This window comes from Phyllostomus hastatus, unplaced genomic scaffold (assembly GCF_019186645.2).
Source record: "Phyllostomus hastatus isolate PE091 unplaced genomic scaffold, TTU_PhHast_1.1 phas_contig_29, whole genome shotgun sequence".
Lineage (NCBI taxonomy): Eukaryota > Metazoa > Chordata > Mammalia > Chiroptera > Phyllostomidae > Phyllostomus > Phyllostomus hastatus.
In genome coordinates this window covers 1,986,249-1,993,223 of record NW_025333835.1, presented here as the reverse complement: position 1 = coordinate 1,993,223, position 6,975 = coordinate 1,986,249, and the positions used below count along the sequence as shown (strand labels likewise).

Below are 6,975 nucleotides of genomic sequence, written 5' to 3'. Positions count from 1 at the left end.
CATACAAGGAAAAAATATGGCAGGAAAACCACTGGAACATAAATTTTAACAACAGCTTGGTTGTCTCCCCGCTTTTTTTCACCTCAGATTTAAGTCCTTATTTCAAAGATTGTGTTCACACTGTTTAGAGTTATTATTACCTTTTCGTGTGCGTTACCTTCAGGCTTGCTCCAGGTAGGCCCTGATTCCCCTCAGGTCCCTTCAGCCTCGACAGCCCCCCGCCCCACGCCCCACCCCCCACCCCCCACCCCTCACACCGTGAGGCTGCTCTGAAATGGGGTTAGAGTGTTTTGTAGAAGGACCAGTCATTCATTTCCTTGACAGGAAACTCTAAATTGTTGGTTTCATTTCAGGAAGTAGAGAAGAGGGGGTAAAAAAACACTACCTCACCTTCCCACACCGGGAGTCGAACCCGGGCCGCCTGGGTGAAAACCAGGAATCCTAACCGCTAGACCATGTGGGAGACGACAAGAACGAGGGCATGCTTAGGCAAATTGAATTTCTCGCAACTGCTTCCGCCTGCTTTATTTAATCTGTTTTCTGTCTCCAGACTTGTTCCTGTGCCTGCGGGAAGCCCAGCTGGCTTAACCTCTCAGGGCCGTATTGTATCCTTTCGCTCTTTGCAGAGGACACTTGAATGTCTTTATACAATCGTGTCAGTTGTAATCGCGTCCAGTCTTCTAAACTCCAAATATACACCAGCGTCAACTCTACCTTGGATGAGTCATTATTCAGAATTCCTCACAAGAAATCCTTCCGAGTACAAAACGACTGCTGTTTGGATTTTAGACTCATTAATAAAACGAGAGCTGTGTGAAGTCCTAAAACTGCCATCGCGAGACCAAAACGGAGTTGGTGCTCTTACCCCCAACCGCCTGCAGACCCGCTTGTTCCAGCAGCCGGCAGCAGCCCCGAGCACACTGCTTCCCGGACCTGTGTCCAGCCCCACGCGGAGCAAACCCCACGTGTGCCCGCACTTCGTGAGACACACGGACTGGTGCCCCCTAGACCATTTTTGCCACAAATTTCCACGGTATCCAAAAAGCTCGGGACTGGACACAGGCCCCATTCCATCCCCTTAAAGTTTATCTTTTCAAAAACAGGGACGAGGGTTACCCGGAAGCCAGGAGCGTTGCAGGTTCTGTTGACTCAAGGACAAGAGGCAGGATTTATGTCACTGAAAATAAGCAATGAAGTCCCTCACTGCGAGCAGTCATGATTGATAAGTCCTTCTGATTTCCCTACCCGTTCTCGATTTGAAGCAGCATTTCTTTGGGAGCAGTTTATGCGGTAGCAATCTACTGTTGGGATTAGGAAAGTGCATACAAAGAGTACATTCATTATTCGGGACAACCAGCGTGGGAGAGCTGTGGTTCTGGTGTCCCCGTTGTGGCTTAAGCTTCACAGAAGTTGTTTTTAGTAGCGACAGGCACTTGGGAGCCCATTTAAAATCTGATTCTGGTTCTGATTCCTCGCTTTCTCCCTAACTGAGGCTCCCTAAGGCTTCAATTGTGACAAGTAACAGCAAGAGAAGGGAGAAGAGATTCGAAAGAGAAACTCTTTCATTCATTCTATTGCATTTATTTACAGGGGGAAGCTCCCTAACCGGGAGTGAACATGATCCACATCATTGAAACAATTAAGCTCTGAAGAAAAACTAGATTCTACTGATTATAAACCTACTGTGTGTATTAGACACATTCGAATGTTTGCTCATTTAATTCTCACAGTATACCTGTGAGATATGCCAGTATACCAGTCTTATCCACATCTTTGGTGGTTCTTCCTCTGCTATCTTAGCATCTTTGAACAGTTTTATTTGTTTGTTTTGTAATCACTGAGACAGCCGTGGGACATTTATTTTGGAACTCTAAAGAAAACTCTCCAAAACAAACCTCAGCAACTACAGAATACCCTTCCTTCACTGGGAGCTGAGATTCAGGTGTACCTTTCAGTTTTGTATTTCTGCTTAACAATAATTTTTTTTTAAGATTTTACTTATTTATTTTTAGAGAGAGGGGAAGGGAGGGCAAAGAGGGAAAGAAACCTTGATGTCCAAGAAACATGTCAATCACCAAGTGGGGACCTGGCCTACAACCCAAGAATATGCTCTGGTTGGGAATCAAACCCACAACTTTTTAGTTTGCAGGCAGGCACCCAACCCACTGAGCCACACCAGCCAGGGCAGTAGTTCTTTTTTTAAAGTATCTTAACAGTTTTAAAAATAAAAGTTGCCAATGTAACCCATACATTAGACAGGCGCCATCCTTAAGACATTGCCAAAATGAAACTTTTCTTTTGTCTCATTATCACCGAACTGAAATTTGTTCACTTTTTCCCTTGCTACTGAATGAAAACAATAACAGAAAGCTCTATGGTCACTTTAAATAATAAAGCACAGTCAAGGACAATATACTCTTCAGCAGCTCAATCTTTATTCTATTCTCCACCACCCCAACTTGGTCATGATTTCAGGCTACAGCAATGGTGAGAAAAATGGGGTTCCCACTGGCTCAGAGTTGTGGCCTTCTCTTCCCAACTCTGTTCAGTCACACCACATTGGTAGCCTGAGGTGGCCACGCTGGCAGTATTTGCACCACAGAAATATGCAAATGCTACAAGATAGGGCTTTTTACATTGGAGAGTTAGTGTGCTGTTTAAAAAATAGTGATGTGCTGGTTAAATATTTACCAGCATGACACAGTCAGGTGTGCTGTCCAGGAAAGAGGGGATGATCTATTTCTCATTTCTTTTCTTCTCATTTTCTCCTGTTGAGGCTCAAGTCCCTCCAAGATTGGAGTGTAGGGAAAGGGGAACCAAAAGTTCCCAGTGGACTGGTACTATCAAAAGTCAGCTTCCTGCTTTCTGGGCCTGAATGTATTCTAAGGTTGACTCTTTTTCCCTGTGGGTTCATCAGAGGCTTCTCTGCTTCGGCCTGTCAGACAGTGCCTCCCAAGGGGCTAGCAGTGTTCTCCCTGTGTGGGTCTCAGGCCAGTGGTACCAGAATCAACAATGACTTTGTTTAACTGCAGATTCTCTTAGTTTATTCTCAGATTCTACAAATGAGAACTTGTGGGAGCAAGGCTTGGGAGTCTGAATTTTAACAAGCATTTTCTTCCCCAGCCCCCAGGTTTTTCTGATGCCACTAGAGTTTGAGAAACAATGAACTACATGACAGTAAGTTCCCTTCAATCTCTAAAAGACCACATCCCTGAAGCACCATTTCTATCATTTCTCTTTCCTGCTCAAAAACCTGAAGAAGAAAAAAAAAAAAAAAAGACTCTGGTTGCCTGTTGAGTGAAATCTAAACTCCCTGGCCAAGCTTTCTAGACTTTCCATAATCCAGCCCTCACAAAGCCTGCTAATATTATCCCCCCTTTTCAGAAACCACATCCCAGCTCATCCCACTTGCTTTGTGCCACTTGTCCCTCGTGCTCTCCTGCTCTGATGCCTTTACTCCACCTCTTTCTGTACTGCCTGCCCTACCCTTCTTTCCACATCTGATCCCAATGCCAAGGCCAGCTCAGCCCCATGAAGCCACCTATGGTCCTCCTGGTCACAGGTCACTCCCATTTCCTCTGAATCCCAAAGCATAGGCCTTTTAAAAATGTGATGGAGCCTTATGCCTTGTCACCCTTATAACTTATTTAATAAGAAAGTCCATAAATAAAAGTTAGATTCCATAATCCCCCTGGAAATCCAGTTCTGCACTCAATCATTCTGCCAAATAGTCCTTCCTTTTATCTAACATAAATACTTCCTGCTGTACTTCTGTGTGAAAGCTGACCCCTTTTAACCACCAGCATGAACAAAATGTTCCTGGGAGGTAAGAAAAAAATCCTCACAAATTTTTGAAGTTTAGCCAGGTCAGTGAGCTGCATTTCTTTAGTTCTGCACACACAAAGAAAGCCTCCTTGTTGACACAAGGAACAGTTATTCCTTTCCCATGAGTCTAAGGCTGACTCTTACCAGGCAGCTCTCCCATTTCATCCAGCTTTTGACACTGGAGAAAAGCACCAAACATATTGTACTTGCCTGGCATCTACATTAGCTGAAGTGGTGGGTGTGATTCAGGTCCTTGCCTGCCACTCGTTTAGGAGTTAGATGGTTTCCATTTCAGGGGTCTCAGGAATCACCTTCGTAAGGGCATCAAAAATAAGCACCAATTAAATTCCACTCTCCCAAGCAGAGCCCTGGTCAGCACAGACCCAGCCCATGGCACAAAGTTAACCTCAAAGCTCTTTTGGGTAACAGCATCTGCCCCATTGGTGTGAGTTCTTCATGGCCTAACACTAGATTCAATTTCTAAAATTGGAGCTGAGCTCAGGAGGCCACTGGGACGACAGAGCTTCCTCAGGGCTTGTTTACATTATATAATTCTGCCCTTCACCTCTTCCCCAAATCTAGCAACTCCTATGACTCAGGGAAAATGCTCTCAAACTCCCAAAACTGGGTTAGGTTCTGTGGGCCAGCCCATCTATCACTGGGCTAGATGAATTTCTCAGCTTCCCTCTCCTATAAACTCCTGATGGCAGAGTCTGGATCTTGTTTTGTTGCATCCCAACTTCTAGCACAGGACTTGGGACACATAATCACTTACTGTATGAATCAATCTCCTAAAATATCTTTGTTTTGGGGGGGACCCTCTTATAAAAGTTACTTTTTCCCTTAAATCAACACATAATAAGAAAAAATATTCCTCAGCCAGGTAAAAATATCTCCAGAGCGTGGTATCTTTCCTGACACATCAGCAGAACTCAGTAAATGTTTGAGTGGTTGCTTACTTGACTCATCTGTTCAGTAATCAATCAATCCATCCATCCATCCATCCATCCCAGAGGAATAGACTTTGTTACCACTTGACACCGGAATGGCAAAGCAACTAACTGAGAGTCTCAGTGAGTCATAATTTTAATATCTGAGCAAGTATAATATAGCATAAGAAAACACATTATCTCCTAATACTCTGCCCCACCTCACAGACATTCTTTTTTCCCTCCATACCTTCCTTTCATCTGCTCTGATAGCTGAAGATAGTAAGAGTTTGGCAGACCATCTTCATATTCATCCCCATCTGTTTGCCCTACCAGGTTAAGCCCTGGAGCAGAGACAAGCTTTTCTCATTTTTTCTGGAGCACACTCTAAGAGTTGTGTAAGTCCAGATACTCCAAGGCCTGGCATCTAGACAATATGCCCACCATTGTAGTTTCCTGTTTCACATGACAGTTACTGAAATATTGAAATTATTATGGCCTTCTGATGCCCTAGTTGGTGTGACTCAGTTGGTTGGAGCATTGTATTATAATGGAAAATTTGTCTGGTTTGATTCCCAGTCAGGGCACATACCTAGGTTGAGGGTTCAATCCCTGGTCTGGGGAGTGCAAGAGTCAACCAATCAATGCTTCTCTCTTGCATTGATGTTTCTCTCTCTCTCCCTTCTCTCGCTAAAAGCAATGAAAAATAAAAAAGAAATTATGACTCTCTGCAACCCTCAATTAGCTCACTTTGCCACTGAAGTGCTAGATGGGTCAGGTTGGACCTACAAAGGATGTTAAAACTTTTTTTGGCTCATTTTTAGACTTCCCACCAGCAGTTCTGAGTTCAGTGAGCTGTAAATTCATTCTATTTCTTTTCCTGTGAGATTATCTGTCTCAGTTTTCACCAAGAGATCCACAGCCATCAATAGATTCATAGTGTTTCAGGTATTATGTCAAATATATTGTTGATCATGGCATCCAGTATATATTTGGCAGTGCTCAATATGAAAATAATATCTATCACATAAAAGATGAATTGTGTGCCAGAAAATTCTGAATACTTCAATATATTAACAATTTAATTCTCACAATGACCTAATGAGATAGGTACTAATATTATTCCTATTTTACAGATCAGAAAACTGAAACACAGGAAAGTTAAGTAATTTGCTAAAGTCTTACAATTTATTGATAATAGAAGCAGCATTTAAACCCTGGCATTTTGTCTGTCTGGAACTCATTAATATCAAGCTGTCTTTACTGTTACACATATTGCATAAAATAGGGAACTATTTTGACAAATAATGATAATGCCTTTAGCAACAATGACAACATACATTCTGAGGCCTGATGGTGTTCTCTGGAGAGAGTGAAGATGTTACAGACTCTTCTTAAACCAATGAAAAACATTTTATGACCTAAGACTTCATAGATGCCGACACTGGCAAAGAGAAGACACCTCTGGTCCCTTTATCTTCATCACTGACCAATTTTGAAAAATATTACCTTCTTCATGATTGTCCAAAAATTCATAAATGTTTTTCCTCTCTCAACCTAGTCTAGGGTTAGAAATTTCATAACTCCCCCCACCCAAACCTCTACTCAGAAAGGTCTTTATTGTTGTTTACTGGTTAGTTGATTGATTGATTGATGAAATCAACAACCAGGCATGAAGATTCATAAGGCATAAGACATTTTGCCCTTCTATAGCTACATCCTACTTGACATCTGCACGTGGATGACTAATGAGCATCTCAAACTTGACATGTTTAAAACTAAGCTTTTAAGAGTCCATCACCCTCAACCCCCCAAACCAGATCTTTCTGGAGTCTTTCCAATTTCCCTTAATAGCAACTCTATTCTCCTAGTTGCTTTAGCCACAACTTCTGGAATCAACTGTGAGTTTGTTCTCTCTCTCATTCTAAACCAATAACTGAGGAAATCCTATTGATGCTATCATGGACACATATCCAGAACATGATCACTTCTCCTTATTCCTCTTGTCCAAGTCACCATCACCTCTTACCTGGATTACTGAAATCATCTCACCCCTGCTACTGCCTACAAGCCTCCATTCCCACAGCCTATTCCCAGCACTGCCGCTGGAGGAATTCTTTTAAAACAAATCGGATACTGTCACTCCTCTCTTCAAAACCCTCCAGTGGCCATCTTACTCAGAACAAAGGCTCTACATGACAACCACTCCCTCTGATTAATT

General features: G+C 42.7%; 1 non-coding gene across 1 annotated transcript; it reads right to left on the bottom strand.

Moving 5' to 3' along the window:
- Positions 1-391: 391 nt before the first annotated feature.
- Positions 392-463, bottom strand: TRNAE-UUC. Its single transcript has one exon. It is a non-coding gene; the product is annotated as a tRNA-Glu (tRNA).
- Between the last annotated feature and the right edge of the window lie 6,512 nt (positions 464-6,975).